The sequence below is a fragment of the Papaver somniferum genome, chromosome 4 (assembly GCF_003573695.1).
Source record: "Papaver somniferum cultivar HN1 chromosome 4, ASM357369v1, whole genome shotgun sequence".
Classification (NCBI taxonomy): domain Eukaryota; kingdom Viridiplantae; phylum Streptophyta; class Magnoliopsida; order Ranunculales; family Papaveraceae; genus Papaver; species Papaver somniferum.
The window spans coordinates 24510534-24533863 of NC_039361.1; the positions used below are offsets into that span (position 1 = coordinate 24510534).

Genomic DNA, 23330 nt, shown 5'->3' on the forward strand with positions numbered 1-23330 from the left:
AATGGATATATACAGAAAAATATGATGAAAATGGTACTTTGGTACGTTTAAAGGCAAGACTTGTGATTTTTGGAAATCATCAAGTTGAATGTTTGGATTACAATGAGACGTTTGCTCCAGTGGCAAAGATGACAACTGTTCGTATGTTTTTGGCTGTTGTTGCGGCTAAGCAGTGGGATGTGCATCAGATGGATGTGCATAATGCATTCCTACATGGAGATTTGGAAGAGGAAGTATATATGAAGATACCACCTGGATTTGCTAAGGGTAATCCTAATATGGTGTGTAAGATGAAGAAATCATTGTATGGCCTAAAACAAGCACCGCGGTGTTGGTTTGCGAAGCTGTCCACTGCATTGAAGAATTATGGGTTTCGGCAATCGTACTCAGATTATTCTCTCTTTACTATGCTAAAGGGAAAGATGCAACTTAATGTGCTGGTGTATGTTGATGATTTGATTATTGCAGGAAATGATCTGGTTGCGCTTACACAATTTAAAGCATACTTGGGTCAATGTTTTAAGATGAAAGATTTGGGAAAGTTGAAATACTTCCTAGGATTGGAAGTGGCAAGGAGTAAAAAGGGTTTCTACATATGTCAACGAAAATATGCGTTGGATATTATAATGGAGACAGGTTTATTGGGTGCGAAACCTGCAGAATTTCCTATGGAAACAAATCATCGTCTTGCCTTAGCAACAGGAGAGTTTCTTAATGATGTAGAGAAGTATAGACGATTGGTTGGGCGTTTAATATATTTATCCGCCACCAGACCAGACCTTGCTTACTCAGTGCATATCTTATCTCAGTTTATGCAGCGACCTAGACTGGAGCATTGGGAAGCAGCACTTCGTGTGGTTAGATATTTGAAAAAAAATCCTGGACAAGGAATTCTGTTGCGCTCTGATAGTAGTTTCAAATTGAGAGGTTGGTGTGATTCGGATTGGGCAAGTTGTCCTATATCTAGGCGCTCACTGACGGGGTGGTTTGTTCTCTTTGGTGATTCACCAGTATCTTGGAAGACTAAGAAGCAACAAACTGTGTCTCGTAGCTCGGCTGAAGCAGAATATCGTTCCATGGCGGCGGCTACATGTGAATTAACATGGTTGAAACAGTTACTCCGAGATCTGGGAGTTCACCATACACAAGCAATGAGTCTTCTTTGCGATAGTCAATCAGCGCTATATATTGCGAAGAACCCTGTGTTTCATGAAAGAACGAAACACATTGAAGTGGACTGTCATCTAGTCAGAGATGCGATAATAAGGAAGATTATTTCACCTTCTTATACTCCTACCACAATACAGTTGGCGGATATATTCACGAAGTCGTTGGGAAAAGCTCAGTTCCATGGTCTATTGTCCAAGATGGGCATGTGTGACCTGCATGCTCCGTCTTGAGAGGGTATTGAGACAGACGTGTATCTGAGACTAATTAGGAAAGTCTCAGATATACACGACTCATAGATGATAAACTAGGAAAGACTTATTCTAGGAAACCGAGACTGATATGGAATGTGTTTATTCTAGGAGTCTTATTCTAGGAAACCGAGACTGATATGGAATATGTTATTCTAGGACTCTTTAGTTTAGCCTAAAGAAGAGTCGCACATATATATATTCTTGTAATCAGTTTTCTAAAGATTAAGAGAAAATACACAAATTCGTAACAATTCTCAATATCCATCTTCTGTGATTTTCCTTGGGTCTATGAAAATTGATTCCGAGCAAGATAGCTAGGAGTATACTCTCAGATCTACCAGACCAGAGTGTAATTATTGGAGAAATGAACAGTAAGGAAATTTCCATCCCTACATGTGCAGTTGCATTATGATGGTCCATCTCACGATAAAGTGCTATTGTACAATGTTTCTTGTCCACTCGTTCATGTTGACACAATTGGATATGAGTTCCCCACGTAATGCTGTTGAAGTGCATGTTTGGATTGGTATTACCACCCGACAAAAGTCATACAAATTGTCACTGAAAACAGTTTTGTTGAAGGGCATGTTTGGGTTGATTTGTGGTGCCTTGAAGTTCAATTATCAACCCTTTCACATTTTTTCCCAACACTGGAGACATGGAACAATTATTACATAGATTAGAAAAGAGATTGCAGCAAACTCTCGCACTGTCGGTTTAACCCCACAATATTACAAATTTGTAAACTGATAGAAGCAAGCTTCAATCTTCATGCATGATACCCATGATTTATAACTTAATAGGAATCACTCGAAGACGAGTAGCTTTCACCAAGGCAAACCCATTACCATCCTCCATATTCATATCCTGAGGTTTCATCTCATTTTCCAGCTTCCAGTCAAATGTTTGTAGAAGTAAACCAACTATTAAATGTATCATTCTATGTGCTAAAGGTAAACCGGGACAAATTCGGCAACCTGATCCAAACGGAATCAACTCGAAGTGTTGACCTTTATAATCAGTTTTTGAACCTAAAAATCTTTCGGGCTTAAAACTAGATGGCTCTGTCCAAATAGCAGGATCTCTAGCAATTGCCCATGCGTTGACTACTACCTGGGCACCTTTTGGGACAACAAAATCATGGATTTTAACGTCCATTTCTGCTTTGTGGGGGAGTAAGAATGGAGCTGGTGGGTGAAGTCGTAATGTTTCTTTTACGATGGCTTGCAAATAAGGAAGCCAGACAATATCTGATTCTTCAAGTAGCTGGTTTTTACCAATGATGTTTGAAAGCTCTTTCTGTGCCTTCGATATCTTAGATGGGTTATGAAGTAGTTCAGCCAGTGCCCATTCTATCGTGGCTGATACAGTATTTCGTGGCAGCCATTAATAAGTCCTGATCCAATATAAATTTGGCAAGGCTTTCAAGAATAATTCTCATATATAAGCAAGGAAAATAGATGACATATCGTCAAATATTAAATGCTAGTAGTCTAGCCATCAACCCTAACAAGTTTTGCATTATTTTTGTTGAAGGACTAAGACTTTATGTATTGTTGATACTGAGGAGTCCAAAAACGAAATCTCCAAGCGAATTGGACCTGGGCTTGTGAGATGTTGGCAATTTTCAACCATTCTCCCAATTTTACTAGGTCATTATTTAGTAAAATTCAACACCGCTTATCTACATATGTTTGTTAATGGCCAAAATACCCTTTTAAATTTATATTAAAAATTTAGTTAGTTAAGATAATAAATTATGTTAGAAATATTATGTCATATATTTAATTTAGGATTAGTATAAAAGAATTAAGATTAAAGATCGTTTGAAGGAGAAGAAGAGTCTATGAGAATACTTTTTCAAAAACTAGGTTTTGGAATTTTTGTACTCAAAATGAGTAATTTGAATCCCATTTTTAAGGAATACAAATCTTCAATTTTCATAACGATCCGGTAACGAGTGACCGATTTGCTAAAATGAAAACTTTTAAAGGATAATGAAAACCTTTAAAGGGTAGATCGACAAACTGGTTATAAGTTCGGCTAGGAAAATAGAACCACATGAAACCGAATATCCTCTTTCATGAAGTTTTGGACTAGGTTCGGCTAAAAAAACAGAAGTACAGGTAGCCGAACATTCTTTTTAATGGTGTGTGGACTAGGTTCGACTTGGAAAACTTAATAATAGCTATCTGAATTACTATTTTGTGTTTAACAAACTTATGTTAGGTAACGTCGTTACCACCATGTTCCTAGTTGAACCTAAGATAAAACCAAATCATTCATTTACAGAAAGTTGGGCTAGAAAATTAGAAGGTTCACCTAGGAAGTTAGAAAGTTCGGCTAGGATTTTTTTTTCGGAAATAGCCGATCATACATTTACAGAAGGTTTGGTTAGGAAATTAGAAAGTTTGGCCTAGGATTTTTTTTTTTCCTTCTAAAATAGCCGAACTATTCTTCATGTTTTTTCATTTTCATCAGGCTCGGCTAGTTCAACTAGAGTTTTTGGAAAAAATTTCTTACCGAACTTCTCTGTGCGACTTTAATTTTTCTGATTACTACTCAATTTATCAATCACAAATGTATAAAGAAGACATGGGTTAGTTGGAAAGTATCTTCTAACGTACAAATTTATAAAATCCAGATTTAAAGCGATTATGAAAGTGGAAGAGAGAATACTAGGAGAAAAGAAGAGCTTGAAATGAAAATAGGTTAGTTGAAAAAAAGAATTGTGTTTTCATGTTTATGAATTAGAGTTATAATTAGGTTATTAAGTTTAGTCTAGTTTTGAGTTAGGTTTAGGTTAATTTAAGTTAGGGATAACTAGGTCATTCACTATAACTAGGAAACCCTTAGCTCATCACAACAAATGCCCTGAGTGGATAAGGGTTCACCCAAAAATGTCGTGGTGCCCAAAAAATTGTTCACTTTTTAAATAATGCTCTTATTTTTTCTGGGAATGCTGGAATAAAACTATATAACATTTTCTTGAAGTAAATTTCAAAGGCATTTATCCATATGTTCATGTAAATGGATAAAATGTCCTTACTATTATGGGTTAAAACTTAATTTTAATATAGCAATAAGATTGTTAATATCCAGATTCGATTAAGCGAACTGAAATTAAACACTAAAATTACTGTTAGTTTAGAAGGTTAAAGCTTATGTAACACTGAAACACTGATGGGAAAAATATCCTACAAAACCCCAATCTGTTGTTCGCATATGAAGGGTAACACTAAGGCTCGGCTAGGTTTTTCTTTCTTAGTTGAACCTCAGTTTATTCTTCGCAGATGATGAACAATACCGGGGTTTGGCAAGGTCTCTTTTTCCTAGCTAAACCTTAATGTTTGGCTAAGTCGGATTTTATTTCCTAGTTGAACCTCAATTTGTTCTTCTTGTACGAAGAATAACATAAACGTTCGACTATTTTTTTTTCTTAGGAGGTTTGCCTAAGTTGACATATATTCTATATATGAACCTTAATATGTTTTTTGAATGAGAATAACAACACTGACAAAACCTAAAATCTGTATAGTTTTTATTTAATCATTCTCGTCTTCTGGCTATAGTCACACCATAGTTTGGCCCATCGAAATAGAATAATTATCACACCTCAGAGTAATCTCTATGGGTGAACATGAAATGCAAAAAGTTCGTTTCGATGAGCCAATCAGTATTTTTTTGATTTCGGATATAAAGTACTGTCCTTTCTTTTTTGTGGATGGACCACATGTCATTTTTTCCTGCTTTCGTATTCGGGATCAAAGAGTTTGTGATATTCCTTTTCTTTTTGTAAAGGATATATAGTTTATTCGCCGAATCCAACACTGAAGTGGTCATCCATTTTTTAGGGTTCCAATTAAATTGGTCAATCGAAGATAATACTAGGTTTGCCAAGAATCACCAAAAAAAACTATTTTAGATTTAATGGACCGTTTCTTTTGGATTCACGATGATTAAGTCGGTTAGGTTTGACAAGAAGAAAAAGAAGCCAGATGAAGGATTTGAATTTTTTATTTTATCTTGTTGGATTAAGTTTTCAAGAAAAAGATAATTTAGTCATTTCTTACCACTACGACACCTTTTTTGTCCCTAAACACTATAAGTATTTAAGGAAAAGGCAATTTAGTCATTTCTAAAAAAATCGTTCTTTCAGATTTCTGACAATGAATATCAGCACCATTAGGTTGATCCTTCTAACTAAAGTTTTTTCGTCCGGCTCAGAATGAATGTGTATGTACATATGTACTTATAATAATCTAAAAACACATCGAACAATGATCCACATCAAAATGTAGTTTACATCAAAACTATAAATTAAAGCTAAATTAATTTATACGGGCAAGACCACAGAGAAAAGAAAATATAGTACTAACCTTGAGTAAAGAGTTTATATCCTGACGATGAAGCTCAATACCGTTTTCATGGCATGGATCAAGAATTATATCAAGCAAGTCAGGAGAATTACAACTCTTCCCCTCTCTAGCAACAGCAAGCTCCAATTTTTGGTCTATTATTTTATCAAATGTGCCATCCATTATTCTAGCATAACTTCTCATATTTCGTTTAATACCTTGCACATCCATGAAGCTTATTATAGGAATATAATCAGAAAGATTAAGTTTTGCAGCTTGGAATACCACTTCTTTAAGCGCGATCTCAAATGGAGAATATGAATATTAATCAGCTAGATCAATAGAGAAAAAACTATTTGATAATAGATTAAGAACAGTAGTAAAAGCAGCATGACCAATATCAACCACGGAACTGGAGCTTGCACTTTGACAAATGTATGTGAATAGATCATCTAACTTTTGGCGTTTTATTGAATCAAGTCTTTGACTAGTGGAGATATGCGAATTTGTAAATTTTCTTAGATTACGCCATTGAGGAGAAACAGGTAATCATACCATTGAAACTTTATGGTGATCGAATACCGTAATTGCTTCCAAGATTGTTCGACTAGAAAAAGACTGATCATGTTTTTGAAGAATTTCTTTGGCCATTGCAGGAGAAGAAACGACTACTGTTGTCACGGAACCAAGCTTTAATAACATCAAGGGTCCGTAAACTTTGTCGAGCCGAGTAAGTGACTCGTGAGGTTTTTTCCCGAGTTGCAAAAGATTTCCAATGATTGGTAGAGGTATTGGACCAGGTGGAAACCTCCTCGTATTTGAAGATTTGGTTATCCATGAAATTATTTTGATAAATGTACAAGAAAACAAAATCAACAAAGAAATTTTGAAGTAATCCATCTTTTTTTCCTCTTTTTGTCTCTCAAACGCAAACTTTCAAATTGTAAAGAGTATATAGTGACAAACATATATACTAGTATATATATCATGGATCAGTTAATATTGAGAGGTTGTTTCTGTGTAGTTTCTCTTTCGTTGTTAGCTTCGTATAATATTCACCGTCGTTATAAAATCTAATTTCTTATTCCATTTACGTACGAGCTCAAATATTTAATGTCTTCGTCATTAATAAGATCGTGACATTTTTTGATCCACGTTTAGAGTACATCGATCAACAAGTTCCCAGACCATGTGATGATCATATCTCATCGAGATCTTTTCTTAATAACATTGTACAGTGTACACCTAGCTAGATCAAAACCAAATTGGGCACGTGCAATATACAGCTTTTAAATTACCTGCGAGAACTTACCGTAATAGGTGGAAGACTCGCCTATTTGGTTGATGCTCAAGGTTTGCCTTTTGCAACTAACTTGGCATCAGATTTCAACATAGTAGTCTGGACATGCAAGGATATTTGCATTTGCTTGGAACTTATAGCAGCGCAGAGCCACCATTGAAGCCATTTACCCCATACCTATAAATCATTCCAGATATCTACCGACACCTGTCTCAATATTTCTACATGGTATTTTCTCACTATTTGAAGTCCTTTCTTGGACATATGATGCAAGGGGTTTTGAGAATTGAAATTGTTTCAAAAGAGCCTTCTGGCTAACCACACAAGGCTTGAGAATTGGTAAGCATTACGAAGGATGAAAGAGTGGAGTTTCTTTATATTTTTTTCAGAACAGAAGAGTGGAGTTTGTATGTTTTTGTGAACTTGTATCAATGTGGACTAACAACCAATTTTACTCCATGATTGACCTGACCTGAGGACTGAGTCTTCTCCGCAGTCCGCACCAATCAGTGTGTTCATGTTGAAGGCCCCTCTTTGGGGAAGAAATCTGGACATAAAAATTGACAAACAATTAAAAAATCAATCCAATCGGAAGAAATGAGAAACAGTCAAAGAGCATGCTAAAGACATGTAAAAGAATGTGTACCATTTTTTAAGCCCTTTCCTTTCTTTTTCAGAGGTATTTTTTTCATGTAATATGATATACAGTAGTTCGATAAATTGGACTAACGTCGGCTCTAGAATGCTTGGTGGTTTCACATAGTGGTATCGTCAGAGTTGAAGGTAGGAAAAGTGAGAAGAAAAAAATTGTACGAGACAAAGGAAAAATTATGAAGGAAAGAAATTGTAAAATGTAATGTATAATTAGATAAAGGTCATCATCAGATGATAGTCCATGACTTCGCACTTGTGAAACACGCGCTCTTCAGCGGAGATCGTTACCAGAGCTATATACGTATGTGGCCGGCAAATCAATCACGCTAATCAGCAAAAGTAAACCTACCAAAGAGAGCAAATTATGTCTTGGCGCGTTCATAGAATGTGGCGACCCGGATGATTCAGATCAACCTTGACAGTTTCCATGTTATACAACGCAAAAAAATCAATAGAAAATAGTTGCAATCTAAGACTCTCAAGGCTCGGATTATTTATATCTCTAAAATTCAAGGTCTGCCCACTGTGACAAGCCGTGTCCTCGCAACTATGAAAAAGTCTTAACACTTACAAGTATAAATAAGCTGCATCATGTGCATGTTTCTCAATCAACTACTACTGTCTCCTGCATTCAAATCTTATAGTAAAAATCATGAATATGTTGATTGCTACAACTCTTGCACTTTTCTTGTTCACGTTTGTTGTCGCAAATGAAGCCAACTCCATAACCAAGAAGGTACCATACAATTCTCTCAACTTCGTTTGATACGTTCTGTCCGTGCACTTCTGAGATGAAATTTGAAGACAGGCTATATATTTTTTTTGTTAAAAATTTGCAGCACTATATAGTATATATGGGAGATCACTCTTTCTCGGATTCTAATTCGGTTATATCGTCAAACCATGATTTGCTTGCATCAGTCACTGGCTGCAGGTAATGAGATCCTCCAGTTGTATGCTCAATCTTGGATTTTAAATGAAGAAAAACGCTAACAGTTTTAGTTATGCTTTCATTTTAGCATCCATGAAGCCGAAGAAGCAACAGTTCACCATTACAGTAAAAGCTTTAGAGGCTTCTCAGCGATACTTACAGACGATCAAGCACAACAGCTTCGCCGTAAGAAAATTCATTGATTTCATGTTAATATAGAATAGCTACTTAGCTAGCTAGTAGAGCCGTTTTTCACTAAACATTCTCTTTTTTGGATTACAGAAACAGAATCAGTTATATCAGTTTTTGAAAGTAAGATTAACCAACTCCATACAACTCATTCCGGGATTTCCTTGGCGTCGGCGACAATTTTCCGCAAAATAACGCAGATATTGAATCCAAATCAGACGTGATTGTTGGTGTCATTGATTCTGGTAAGTTGACTAAAAAAATTCTAAGCTTATTACAACTATTTAATGATATTGAGATATTTGAGACGGTTGGTTTCCAATGCGCATTTGTAGGAGTTTGGCCTGATTCAGAGAGCTTCAATGATAACGGATTAGGTCCGGTACCCAAGAGGTTCAAGGGAGAATGTGTTCCTGGAGATGAGTTTACAGTTGACAACTGCAACAGGTAAGCCCTTAATTAAAAACTTCGAAATGCACTTTGTTGAATCTACGCGTATAGGATAATAATCGGTACTTGGTTTATTGAATCTAATTTTTGTAGGAAGATAATAGGTGCTCGGTATTACTCTCAAGGAAATGAAAAAGCTAGCGGACCGTTCGAGTCTCGAAATCTGACGTTCTTTCAATCTGCACGTGATAGCGATGGGCATGGAACTCATGTTGCATCAACAGTTGCTGGATCAGTTGTCAATAATGTGAGTTTATTAGGTATGGCAAGTGGAACTGCAAGGGGCGGCATGCCGAGTGCTAGACTTGCCATATACAAAACGTGTTGGCTTGGTGGTGGATGTACAGACGCTGATAATCTAGCAGCCTTTGATGATGCCATTAGTGATGGAGTTGATATCATTTCTATCTCTATAGCCGCTTCTCCCGACGGTTTCTTTGATGATCCCATTTCAATTGGATCTTTCCATGCGTTCAAGAAAGGTATTCTTGTTTCTACTTCAGCGGGAAATACAGGTGTTGCTACAACAAAATGCGCTCCTTGGCTCCTAACTGTCGCTGCTAGCTCCATCGACCGAGAATTCATTTCCAACGTTCAGCTCGGAAATTCAAATATTTTGAAGGTAAGTTTTGAACACTATCATTAGAACAGTGCACATACGTATGCGGTGCTTAAATAATCTAAAATGGAACTTCAAATTTTCAGGGATCCTCTATAAACCCATTAAAAATGGATAAATTTCATCGAATAATATTTGGAAGTGATGCAGCTGCTGCGGGTGTTTCAGCAGGAAACGCAAGGTATATATGGTTATTAAATTTCATGAGATGATTATCAATCTGTATGCTACTCGTTATGGTTGCTGATATTTTTCCATGCTGTCTGTTTTTAAGCTCATGCATCAAAGGAACACTAGACCGTAAGTTGATCAAGGGGAAGATAGTGGTGTGTAGGGGAAGTGGTAGTGCGAAAGATATCGCTGTAAGAGATGGTGGTGGTGTTGGAATGATACTTTTCGCCCCCTCATTTGGACTACTAAGTGATAGTAGCCCTCAGTACGTCATTCCAACTACTGTTCTTGACACAAAAGAAATACAAGCTCTTCGAAAATACGCAACCCAGGCGAAGTAAGTTCTAGCATCACTTCAAAAATTAATGTATTTGCAGATCAAATGGATCAAGGTTTTTTTTGAACGGTATTAATGTTCGCGTATTTGATTTTGTTAAAAGGAGGCCAATCGCTAAAATATTCCCATCAATGACAGCAATTGCCAACAACACTCGTGCACCAAAAATGGCACGCTTTTCTTCGATTGGACCAAATACTGTCACTCCTGACATTATCAAAGTAGGTTTTCATGAAAGCCTAAATGAATATATGTTCACCATTGAACAAAGCAAAATTAACAAAGGAGTTAAGTTTTTATGTCTAAGCATGGAGGATTTTTTTTTTTTTTTTTTTTTTTTGCAGCCGGACATTACAGCACCTGGTGTGAGGATATTGGCAGCCTGGACTCCAGTAGGTTTGAGAGCAGGACGATCTGTTGACTATAATGTTCTTTCAGGAACGTCCATGGCCTGCCCGCATGCCTCTGCAATCGCCGCCATCATAAAAAGTCACCACCCTTCCTGGAGTCCATCAGCTATAAAATCTGCCATAATGACAACAGGTTAATATAAAAATCACCACTCTTATTCCATTTCGAAACTAAACTCGGAATCCTTCATTACAGTTTTCCTCTTCTAACATTTTCTTTCCCTCATTGTGATGATACAGCAAATGCCATGGATAATACTAAGAGACCCATATTGGAAAGTCCCACTGATTCTCCAGCGTCACCATTCAACTACGGATCCGGGCATATAAATCCCATAGCAGCACTAGATCCTGGACTGGTATATGAATTTGGCTCCAATGACATACTCAACTTCTTATGTGGTGCTCGTGCAAACTCTTCGCAAATTCAAATGCTCACTGGAGCGCAAATCACTTGTAAAAACCCAGTAATTCCCACTTACAATTTAAACTATCCTTCAATTGGTGTGGCCAATATGAACGGAAAGGTAACGCTTAAACGAACAGTGACATATGTTGGTCGTGGCCCAGCAACTTTCAGAGCTTTTACTAGGAACCCATCTGGTGTTAAAGTCACAGTAAAACCAAGTGTGCTCAGGTTCAAAAAAACTGGTGAAAGAAAGTCATTTCGAGTTCGTTTCATGCCTTCCAAAGCTAGTAACGGAGGTTTTGTTTTTGGATCCATGAGCTGGAGAAGTGATCTTTATCAAGTTAGAAGTCCCATTGGTGTGAACGTAATTACAGTCTAATCAAGGATGTACAGTAGTCAACTTACAATAAGAAGTTTCATTTCAATTGCGTTGTAATTTAAACAATGTGTGTTTGCTTTCATTGGCTCACCCATTGATTTAATTATACACCACCTGATAATTATCTTATTATATACATGGTTGCGTATGAGTATATCTAATACAAATACAAGTGAATGAAATTTGCAGGACAGCAATGGAATGGAATTTGGAAAACATACGATTTGACTTTTCTAGCACATACATGTCGATTGTACCATTATAAAACTGCATGATAGTATTAAAAATAAATAAATTGCACGATAGTTAAAAAAATTGTTGTCAGAGTATAATATTCGAAGTTTTTGTTATAGCCGTCCCAACATATTGTTTCTTTTAACTAATTCATGGTTTATTAACAAATGGTGCGGCTTCGGTGAGGAGTAATTGTCATGGCTCTAGATATTCGAAAGTGTTTGTTTTGGCCGGCGACATGTTATTTCTTTGTTTTTGTTTTGGCCGGCGACAAATTATTGGTGAGGAGTAATTGTCATGAGTCATGACTCTCTAAATTATGTTAAGCCGACTGAGTCTCTTTGGAAGGAAGGGTTTGTGTGTCTCCTCGCAGCATATATATATATAACTCATTCTCTTCATGTTAGGGAGAGGAAACTTTTTCTGTTCTCAGTCATTTCTTCCAAGTCTATCACAAGCTTGCTTAAGAGTCTCTCCATCTCTCTCACCGTAACTCTGTCGTGGTTTACAGATCCTGAGTTATTTGTAGAATATTTCAATGCTGAGATCTGCATAAGGAGGCTTCGGAAAAAATTACTGACATGGTAAGTGTTATAGTCTATCTGTGTAGATAATCTTTACATATGTTTCTGTGTAGACTATCTACACATATATGTCCTGGTCTAGTATGTATATACTTTGCACGTGTGTGTTAATGTATGGCTGTCATTGAGTTGTGCGGGCAACTATTAGTACTACCCACACAGTACATTGTATTAATTAAGAAAACTTTGTGTAAATGTTTTCTCTGTAATTCCCTTTCTTCATTAATGAAATCTTTCAATTCTCTATTCTACTAAAAATGTGGTAGTCCTCTCGTACCAAATGAATTCACTCGTGAAAATAACGTTACCAATTATGTGGCTTTGATCGATCACGCTTTTCCATGGAAGGAGGATTTTGATGTTTTGGCAGATATCTTATATAGAAATGATATATTAGTAAACTGTAAAGGCTTCGTGCTTACCTTGACATTTCTCGGGATAGAGCTTATAACAACGGCCCTGACATGACTGCTCACATCTTCTTACACTGCTCATATGCTTCAGATATCTGGAACTACTTCATTAAAGGCTTCAATCAGACATGGGTCCAGAACAAAGACATGAAACATCAAATGTTGGCATGGAAACAAAGAAAGAGAAACAGAGGAAGGAAGATATGGCCCTTACTAATATTTGCTATCATATGGGTGATATGGAATGAAAGAAACCAAAGGGTAATGGCTGGGAAAAGAGGAAGAGAAGCCAAAGTGACCATTGATGAAGTCAAAAGCACCATAATATACCTATGGACATCAACATCAAACTGGTTCAAATTCATACACTTCAGTCAACTCATAACACACTGGAATCTCATAATGGAAGGGAAAGTATAACTGTTTTGTAACTGAATGAGGTACTTATGTAATCTATTTTCCTTTTTATTAATAAAATTATAACCTTTTCTTCTCAAAAAAAAAAACGGCCCTGACATAAACCGACTAACAAGGTTCTGGTCGCATGAGGTATTAATGTTGTCCCGGTATGGTTTACCTGTTTCGACGGTTCCATTTCGAGAGGTTCGGTATAATGAAGGCGGGTTGGCTCCTGTGGATCCTAACACCAATGAGAACAAATTAACTACAAAATTAGCTGCGTGTATCAATGAACTAAATATAGAGAAGGCTCAAAGACAAGCTTTGGAGATTAAAAATGTCCACTTGGAAGCGGAGAATTCCCCGCTTAAATCCATAAATTTCTTATTATTTTTTTTAATAAGTAGAGGCCTTCAAAAAGGCTAATGGTCCTCCTCAACTGTTGGTAGAAGCCAAACAGGAGGGACAGACCAGTACATAGTAAAATTGTTTTTCTTAGCCCACGTTGTAAGTTCATGAGCCACATAGTTACAATAACGGGGACGAAAACTAAAAATACAAGCAACTAACTTAGAAGAAAACAATAGAATATCCTTAAAGATAGCATCCGTATGCGTATCTGAAAAAACGGGGGTCTAACAACACCACCCAATATTTCGCTTAGCAATATGTATGGACTAACTCCGAAATACTTTCTAGAGAATCAACTAGACGGTCAGACTCAATCTAGGTAAAAGTATCTCAAGGAGTTAATATCTCTCTCTTGTTTTGATTTACTCAAGCTAATAGAAATCAGCGAGTCCTAATCAAACACAAGGAATAACTTGGACGTAACCAAAGACCAATGTCCAAGGATCAATCAATGACAATCAAACAACCAAAGGTTGGATTATACCAATTGATGATCTATATGCACAACCTGTATTATTTCAATTATAAAGATAAACAATATAATGCGGAAACTGAAATAACACAAACACCAGAAATTTTGTTAGCGAGGAAACCGCAAATGCAGAAAAAAATCCCGGGACCTAGTCCAGATTGAATACACATTGTATTAAGCCGCTACACACACTAGCCTACTCCAAGCTAACTTCGGACTGGACTATAGTTGAACCCCAATCAGTCTCACACTGATCCAAGGTACAGTTGTACTCCTACGCCTCTGATCCCAGCAGGATACTGCGCACTTGATTCCCTTAGTTGATCTCACCCACACCCAAGAGTTGCTGCAACCCAAAATCGCAGACTTGATAATAAACAAATCTGTCTCACACAGAAAAGTCTATCAAAGGATAAATCTGTCTCCCACAGAAAAACCCTAGGTTTTTGTTCCGTCTTAAGATATGAAATCAAGGTGAACAGGAACCAATTGATAATCCGGTCTTATATTCCCGAAGAACAGCCTAGATTAATCAATCACCTCTCAACAGTCTTACTTGAATACACAAGAGGACGTCGAGGAATCACAAACACTGAGACGAAGATATTTGTGACTTCTTTATCTTACCTATCGGAGAACTCTCACGATCTCAAGCCAATCAAAGATTGTACTCGTACGATAGAAGATGCAAGATCAGATCACACAACTACGATAAAAGTAGTATCGGGCTGTCTTCATAATCCCAATGAAGTCTTTAAGTCATTAACCTGGTTTTAGAGAAGAAAACCAAAGGTTAGAGGAGAATCGACTCTAGCGAGTGCACTAGTATCACACAGACGTGTGGGGATTAGTTTTGCCCAATGCTAGATGTCTCCTATATGTAGTCTTCAAATCAGGGTTTTTCCTTAGTTACAAAGCAATCAATATTCACCGTTAGATGAAAACCTGATTTAGATTCAAGCTAATATTTCTCAATCGTTAGATCGAAAACTTAGCTTGTCACACACACTTGAGATATACGTTTACTAGGTTTGTGAAAACCGTGCCCAAACGTGTATGTGTATGTTGGTTGAACATAGTAACCCAAAAGGTCAACCATATGAGCATTTCATATTAACCTTGTTCTTCTTCACCATAACTAGTTCAATTGACTCAAATAAACTAGTTAGAGAGTTGTTCAATTGCTATGAGATCTTATGTAACTACACAAGACACAATTGAAACAAAGATGATTTGATTCGATTGAATCGGCTCATGAACTTTATAGCCACGGTTTGCATACTGCATTCCTTAGTAATTTAAGTTTCATGTTCAGAGCACATCTTTAGATCATAACCCACTCAAGTACGCAAACAAGTTCGCGGACTTAAGACAACCGGCAGAGTTTTTCAAACTCAGCAGAAAATGTCGGCAAGGATACTTCCGCCAGTTCGTGGACTAAACACGCAAACGAGTTTTTGGAAAATCCCAGCAGAAATTCTCGTCAAGAGAACTTCCATCAGTTCGCGGACTGAGTTCGCGGACTTGGCAAAGCCAATTCCTCCGGTTTCTCTCAATCAACAAAGTTCGTAAACTTCGGATTAAGGAATAGGACTTATGAACATATGTGTTTCCACACAATGCTTATATCCATCATTGGTTATATAGACCTAAACTCTCATTCCAACCATTGAAACATTCTTAGATGACGTTATATAGTTGTTAAACTATTTCTCGTCAAAGCGATTTTCAAAGTGATTGAAACATTATGACTTTCGTCATTAGGTGAAGATAAACCCAATCAAAGAGAAACACTTTACCAACACATGATTTTGAGATATAGATAGGCAAGATATACTCGGCTCGAAATATCAAATGTGTATGATCCAGTCTATATAGCATACGACTTTTGTCTCATATGAACTAGGAGATATAAGAGATAGACTTTTGAGTGATAGATAAGTTCAAGTCTCCACATACCTTTTTGTTAATGAGGTTCCACAGTTCCTTGAGTAGATCTTCGTCGTTGTATGATGAATCACCATGAAGTCCTTGAGCTCAACTACACTTTTCTATCCTAGTCCGAGACTTAGCTATGTAGACTAAAAATCAAGACTCATAGTTTTGATCACTAACATTGACAAACATGCTTGAGATAGCAACACATGCGAGGTCGACGGAGCTATGCTCTAACAGTATTCCCTTCGAAATTCCCAGCTGAAAATTGGTCGATGAGGGATTTAGCATCACTTTCAATGATGATGTGAGTTAACTGTTTCTCCAAGGCTTTCTTTAGTACTGCCCAGATGGCTCTAGCTTCAGCTTTTTCAGCGGAATGTACTTCAAAAATTAAGGACGCACAAAAGGTTGCTTTTCTTGAGAAATCTCGCATCACATACCCTGCACCATTTGCTCCAGAAATATCATCAAAGGCACCATCAGTATTACATTTTATCCAACCAAAAGAGGGGGCATCCATTTATCACAAATACTGACAGAAGTAGTAGTGGAAACAGTCAAGCTAGTTTTCCTAGTGAGAAGCATAGCTATGGCTCTAGCAAGGACAGTAGTATGATTTTCAGCAATATTTTGGAAGATGAAATTGTTACTGCTAGTCCAAAGAGACCATAAGATAACAACAAAAACACTTTGAGCTTCATCAGAGAGTTTAGACTGAGGGTCAGTTAACCAAAAAAGAAGTCAATCAATGAAAGATTTGTCTTGAAAAAAAATGGGTGTTAATTTTGAAATCAGAGATAAACTAGACTCTACTAGCAAAGGGACAAAGAACCAAAGCATGCATGGTAGTTTCATGAGGATCAGTACACCTAGGACAACCCACACTATGCATGGGCATTGTAGTGTGAAGGATAGTTCTGGAAGGAAAAGCATTTCTAGATGCTCTCCAAATAAAAACTTGAATTCTGTAAGGAACTCTGATTTTCCAAATACGCTTCCAAAGATTTTTACAAGGGGAGGGCCTAAGACCTCTGAGCCCCATGTAGGAAAATTTAGAAGAAAACTTGCCATTCTTTGAAAGATCCCAAGCCCTCCTATCAGGAGTGCAAAGCTGACTTAAGGGAATAGTGATAATCTTATGAACAGAAGCATTATCAAAGTGGGTGTTAAGTCTAGATACATCCCAACTTCTGGTTTGTGAGTCAATAAAGTAAGACATTTTTATACTAGGATCAAGGGGGACTAGAGGGTTGGGTGTGGCAGAACCCAAGGAGGGTATCCATTTGTCACACCATGGGTCAATAAATTGACCATCCCTAATTATCCAAGAAATGAAAGGCTTGATAAGTTCTTTGATGGCATGTAGACACTTCCAAGTCCAAGAAAACTTACCAGTGCGCTTGGCATTCAAGAAATCAGTTCTAGGAAAGTATATAGCCTTAAGAACAGTGTCCAGTAAACAATTAGGATTCTCCAGGCATTCCTAGCTAGCATAGCCAAATCATTTAATTCATCCTTTCTAAAGCCCAAACCACCTTCTGCTTTAGGGGAGCATAAGATGTCCCAACCAAGCAGGTGCAACTTCCTATCTTTTGGGTCTAAAGTTTCACCCCACCAAAATTTGCAAAGGTGAGAGTCCATTTGTTTACAAAGATGCTTAGGAATAAGTAAACCTCTCATTTGAAATAGAGGAATAGATTGGACAATATGTTTAATTAGAGTGGTTCTAGCATCCTGGGACAAGAGCTTATGAAGCCATACAGAAATTCTGGCATCAACAGCTTGGAGAATACTCATATGTGTCTGGATTTTAGAAGCTTGAAACACAGTAGAAGTGCCAAGATATTTTTCTCCTGAATCCCTGCTCTGGATTTCTAAAATATTGGCCAAGAGATCTTTTCTATGCTTAGGAATCTTCCTACTAAATAAAATACCAGATTTTTCAAAATTTATTTCTTTCCCAGAAGCCAGGCAGTACTTTTGAAGATAGTCTTTAATGACTTGAAAATTTTGAGAAGTAGCTTTTGAAAAAAAGAAGGGAATCATCAGCAAACAGAAGATGTGTCATTTCAGGAGCATCTTTACAAACTTTGATACCCTCTAAAATACCTTTCTTTTGAAGACTATCAATGTAAGAAGACAAAGATTCAGAGAAAATGATGTAAAGATAAGGTGAGAGAGGATCTCCTTGTCTCAGCCCTCTTTCAAATTGGAAAAACCCAGTTGGGGTACCATTAAGAAGAACAGAATAGGAGACAGTAGAAACACACTGGTTTATGAGTTTAACCTAGTGGTTAGAGAGACCCATTTTTGTTAAGACCTTTTTCTAGAAAATCCCATTCGAGCTTGTCATAAGCCTTAGACATATCAAGTTTGATAGCAGCTATGCCTTCAACTTTGTCATTGTAATTGATAGCATATATGGCCTCATTGGCTAGAAGAATATTATCAGAGATACTCCTCTTAGGAATAAAGGCACTTTGATTTTGGGAAATTATATTGTTCATAAAGGGTTTGAGTCTATTATCCAGGGTTTTTGAAAGATTTTTGTAAATAAAGTTACAGAGCCTATTAGAGCATTGCTCGGTCGAGCTTGCATGTGTTGCTATATCAAGCATGTTTTTCAATATTAGCGATCTAAACTATATGTCTTGATTTCTAGTTTACTTATGACTAAGTCTCGGTCTAGGATAGTTAAGTATAGTTGAGCTCCAGACTCCATGGCGATCATCTTAAGAAGACGAAGAACTACTCGAGGAACCAGTGGAACTTCATCCGACTAAAAGTTATATGGAGACTTAAACTTATATATCACTCAAAAGTCTACTCTATCTCCTACTCTTGAGACAATAGTCGTATAAGTATGATAGTTTTTATACATACACATTTGCTATTTCGAGCCGAGTTTACTCGCCTATCTTTTTCTCGAAATATGTGTTGGTAAGCTTTCTCTTTAACCATTTTCTTTTTTACCCGTGACGAAAGTCATGATGACGTTTCAATCTTGAAAATAGCTTTGATAACGATAGTCGTGAATAACGATTGTTATAACATTATGGAAGGATGTTTCAATGATTGAAATGTAGAGTTGAGATTACCATCTATGGATATAAGCATATACAGTATGTTCACACATTAGTGTATAAATCCATGTGCCAGAAACCAAGTGTGTGCATACGGTATTGGTGAAGGAGACAGGTTGAGTACGAGTACCCATAGGCGTACCAGCGGAAGATTTCATAACGAAAATTTCTGCTGAGTTTGTAGTTTGCAAACTAGTAAACCAGGCACCTTAGGTACGCATACCCGTACGTGTACCCACAGAAGTTTTCGAACCGAAAATTTCTGCTGAGTTTGTAAACTCAAATCCGGTAGCTAAGGTACGCATATCCGTACGCGTTCCCAAGCTGGTTATTTCTCAAATCGGTAGTTCATGAACTTAAAACAATAAATTATAAGGAATGCAATCTTCGCAAACCGTTTCTATATCGTTCATGAATTGTTTCAAATGGATCAAACCGATTTTGTTTCAATTATGTCTATGAATAAAGACTTAAGCAATTGAACAACTCTTCAACTAGTTCTTATGAATCATTTGAACTAGTTATGTGAAGAACATGAATACGGTTAATATGAAAGTATTCATATGGCTAACCATTGGTTAACTATTTGTGAACCAAGTGTACATGTTTAGGTACGATTACTCAAACCTAAATGAATACATTTCATTTGTGTGTGACAAGCTAAGTTTCGATCTAACGGTTGAAAGATATTAGCTTGGTTAAATCAGGTTTTCATCTAACGGTGAATATTGAATGCTTTGTTACCAAGGTAACTAAGATTGCAAACCATGATTTGAAAACTATATAAAGGAGACATCTATCAACTGGAAAAACTAATCCCCACACCTCCTGTGTGATACTAGTTAGTTTTACTAGATTCAATTCTTCTTTAACCTTAGGTTTCTTCTCGAGACCCTGTAGGTTAACGACTGAAAGACTTCATTGGGATTGTGAAGCCAGACGAAACTACTTCTCTTGTAGTTGAGCGATATGATCTTGCCATTTTCTATCGTACAAGTTCAACTGAATAATTGACTTGAGATTATATCTCCGATAGGGAAAGATAAAAAGAAATCACAAAAATCTTCGTCTCATCGTTTGTGATTCCGCAATATCTAGTTTCGCTACCATACAATTTAGATTATTGTGAGGTGATTTATAATACTAGGCTTATCTTCGGGAATATAAGTCCAGGTTATCAATTAGTTCTTGTTCACCTTGATTTAAAAAAAGACGGAATAAAACTCATAGGTTTATCTATTATCATAGACTTTTCTGTGTGATACAGATTTGTTTATTAAAGCCTTTGACTTTGCGGTCGTAGCAACTCTTAGTTGTGGTTGAGATCAGCTAAGGAGTAGTATCCTCCTGTGATCAGAGATGTAAGGAGCGCAACTATACCTTGAATCAGTGTGAGATTGATTAGGTTTCAACTACAGTCCAGACCAAAGTTAGTTTGTAGTAGGCTAGTGTCTGTAGCGGCTTAATATAGTGCGGCTTAATCTGGACTAGGTCCCGGGGGTTTTCTGCATTTGCAGTTTCCTCGTTAACAAAACTTCTGGTGTGTCTGTGTTATTTTTATTCCGCATTATATTTTGTTATATAATTGAAATATCACAGGTTGTGCGTTGTATCGATCAATTGTGAAATCCAACCTTTGGTTGTTAATTGGAAATTGATTGATCCTTGGATATTGGTCTTTAGTACTGTCCAAGTTTATATCTCTTGTGTTTTATAAAGACTCACAGATTTCTATTTGTTTGAGTATAGATCAAATCGAGAGATAGAGATATTAACTCCTTGATATACTTTTTATTAAGATTGAGTCTGACTATCTAGTTGATTCTCTTAAAAGTATATTAGAGTTAGTCCATACAGATTGTTAATTGAAATATTGGGTGAGGTTGTTGTACCCCCGCATTTTCAATTGGTATCAGAGCAGACAAACACGTTAAAAGACCTTACAAGTCTGTGTTTGTAGCGATCTGACTCCATGGACAGAGGTGATATCTCTATTAATGTACTACCAGTCTTCGATGGATCTAATTACTTATGGTGGAAAATTTTTATGTGAGCTTTTCTTCAAGCGCGTGATTTTCAATCATGGGTATATGTTGTTAATGGCTATGATGCTCCCGTTGTGGAAATAGGTAACGTTATTGTTCCAAAGAATATTGGCGAATACGATGCTGCTGAGATACTTGCTGAAAGAAAAACTCTGACAGTTTGAATGTCATCATACATGCCATTACCCCAAATCTTCAGCACCACGTGTCAAGTTGCACTAGGTCTAAAGATGCGTGGGATATCTTAGAAACCGTATTCGAATGTAATACTAGTGAAAAGGAAGTTAGGCTTTAAAACCTTAATTCCGATTGGGAAAACCTTTGTATGGCAGATGAAGATTCATTTGATGAGTTTAATCACAAAGTGTCTGAGATTGTTAATGCATCTTTTGCATTAGGTAATACTATTCCTGAAAAGGACATTGTGATGAAAATTCTCAGATCGCTTCCATCTAGATACGACTCTAAGAAGCATGCCATCGTTGAGGGAAATAAACTTGATAATCTCTCCAGAAATACGCTGGTTGGGAAGCTTAAGATCTTTGATCGCGAACATTCATCCAATCTAAGGACGTTGCTTTCAAAGCACTAAAAGACACAAAATTACTTGATAAAAGTAAAAATGTGTACATCTATGAAGAAGATCACTCTGAGACTGATTCATCAGATGAATATCTTGACAAATCGGTCTCGATGATCACAAGACAGTTTAGAGATCTTTTGTGGAAGAGAAGTAGACGTTTCTCTAGAGATAAGCCTAAAGCATTAGTCAAACCTCATAATCATATTCCTCCTAAAAACAAGGACACAGATGAAACTGATGACGAGGATATGCCTCAATGCTTTAAGTATAAGGGATTTGGTTATTTTGCGAACGAGTGCCCAAACCGTAGAAAATACACTGGGAATAAAGGTCTTGCTGCGACACTTGATGACATGTCTGACAATTATGATTCTGATGAAGACAAAAATTCAAGTGTTGCTCTTCTATGTGAAAATATTGATTTTGATAACTGTAACGATACATACATCAATCTTGATAATCTTTTAGAAGAGAACCCAATCAAGATGGAAGAATCATTTGACCCCTCTATTGGAAACTCTAGTTTAATGTTTCATGATCAACTATGTGCCTAGAAGCTTGCACATCTCGGGCACCTGAACCATCTTATACGTTGACATGCTCCTATTTTTCTCTCAAGGGTCATGAGTTTTCAAATTGTTTCAAATACAAACACAAGATGAGATATGTCAACAAGCTTCAACGAAGAGCATATCGTCTAGCCACCAAGCTTAAACTCGCGGAGAAAATAGTTGAGATATGTAAGATCTTATCTTCCTCGAAGAGATTAGTTTCCAAAGATAGATATAGGCCATTAGAGAAGAAAACTTGGTCTAAACATACGAAAAGGTAGGCCTCCATGAATTCCAACAAAAAGGGCCATGGTGGACAAATTGTTGTTCACCACAACACAACTTGATTGTGTTGTCATGTGCATCTTGTCTCATGTGCCTGTTCAAAAGATACAAGATCTTGCACACCTCAGGCTTTAAAAAATAATAGAAAATTTAGTTTTGTTTTTTAGCTTTGTGTTGTTTGGTTTTTTGGAATTCCTCCATATGACTGTTGATTGTGGAAGGGACCGGTTTGCCAAAAGAAGAGGGTTATTATCGACAATTGTACTCTTTATAGGGTTGTGAGTTGGACTTTTACGAACCTGTTTAAAGGTTTCGAAACCATACATTCATTTTTCCTTCTCCGATACTCTTTATATCTTAAGACTGCTTGTTGAGGTTTGATTGTGAACTCCTCTCACAAAACCGTGCTTTCATGGATATTCCAAGCACCATGTCTTCTGATGGGAAAGATATCAATATGATTGTTAAGCCATCAATCACTAAGGAAAAAGAGAAATCTCAATTTCTTCCAACTTTAAAAATAAAAAGAAGGAATGTAAGGAAGCCAAGAGTTGTTCCTTCAAACTCTCAGAAGTTTTCTGATGTTCTTGAATAGATGAAGATGGCAAGAAAAGAGATTCAACAAATAAAGTCTTTCGTTTTAAGATCATTGGAAATTCAGAAGGCTCTGGTTCGACAACATCAGCCAAGAAGGTTTATTGGTA

General features: G+C 36.8%; 1 long non-coding RNA gene and 2 pseudogenes across 1 annotated transcript; 2 read left to right on the forward strand and 1 right to left on the reverse strand.

Moving 5' to 3' along the window:
- Positions 1–2210: 2210 nt before the first annotated feature.
- On the reverse strand, positions 2211–6679 carry LOC113272195 (annotated as a pseudogene).
- Positions 6680–8363: 1684 nt separating this feature from the next.
- Positions 8364–11790, forward strand: LOC113273622 (annotated as a pseudogene).
- Positions 11791–12255: 465 nt separating this feature from the next.
- On the forward strand, positions 12256–13365 carry LOC113273623. Its single transcript, XR_003322520.1, has 2 exons — positions 12256–12446; positions 12951–13365. It is a non-coding gene; the product is annotated as an uncharacterized LOC113273623 (long non-coding RNA).
- Positions 13366–23330: the final 9965 nt, after the last annotated feature.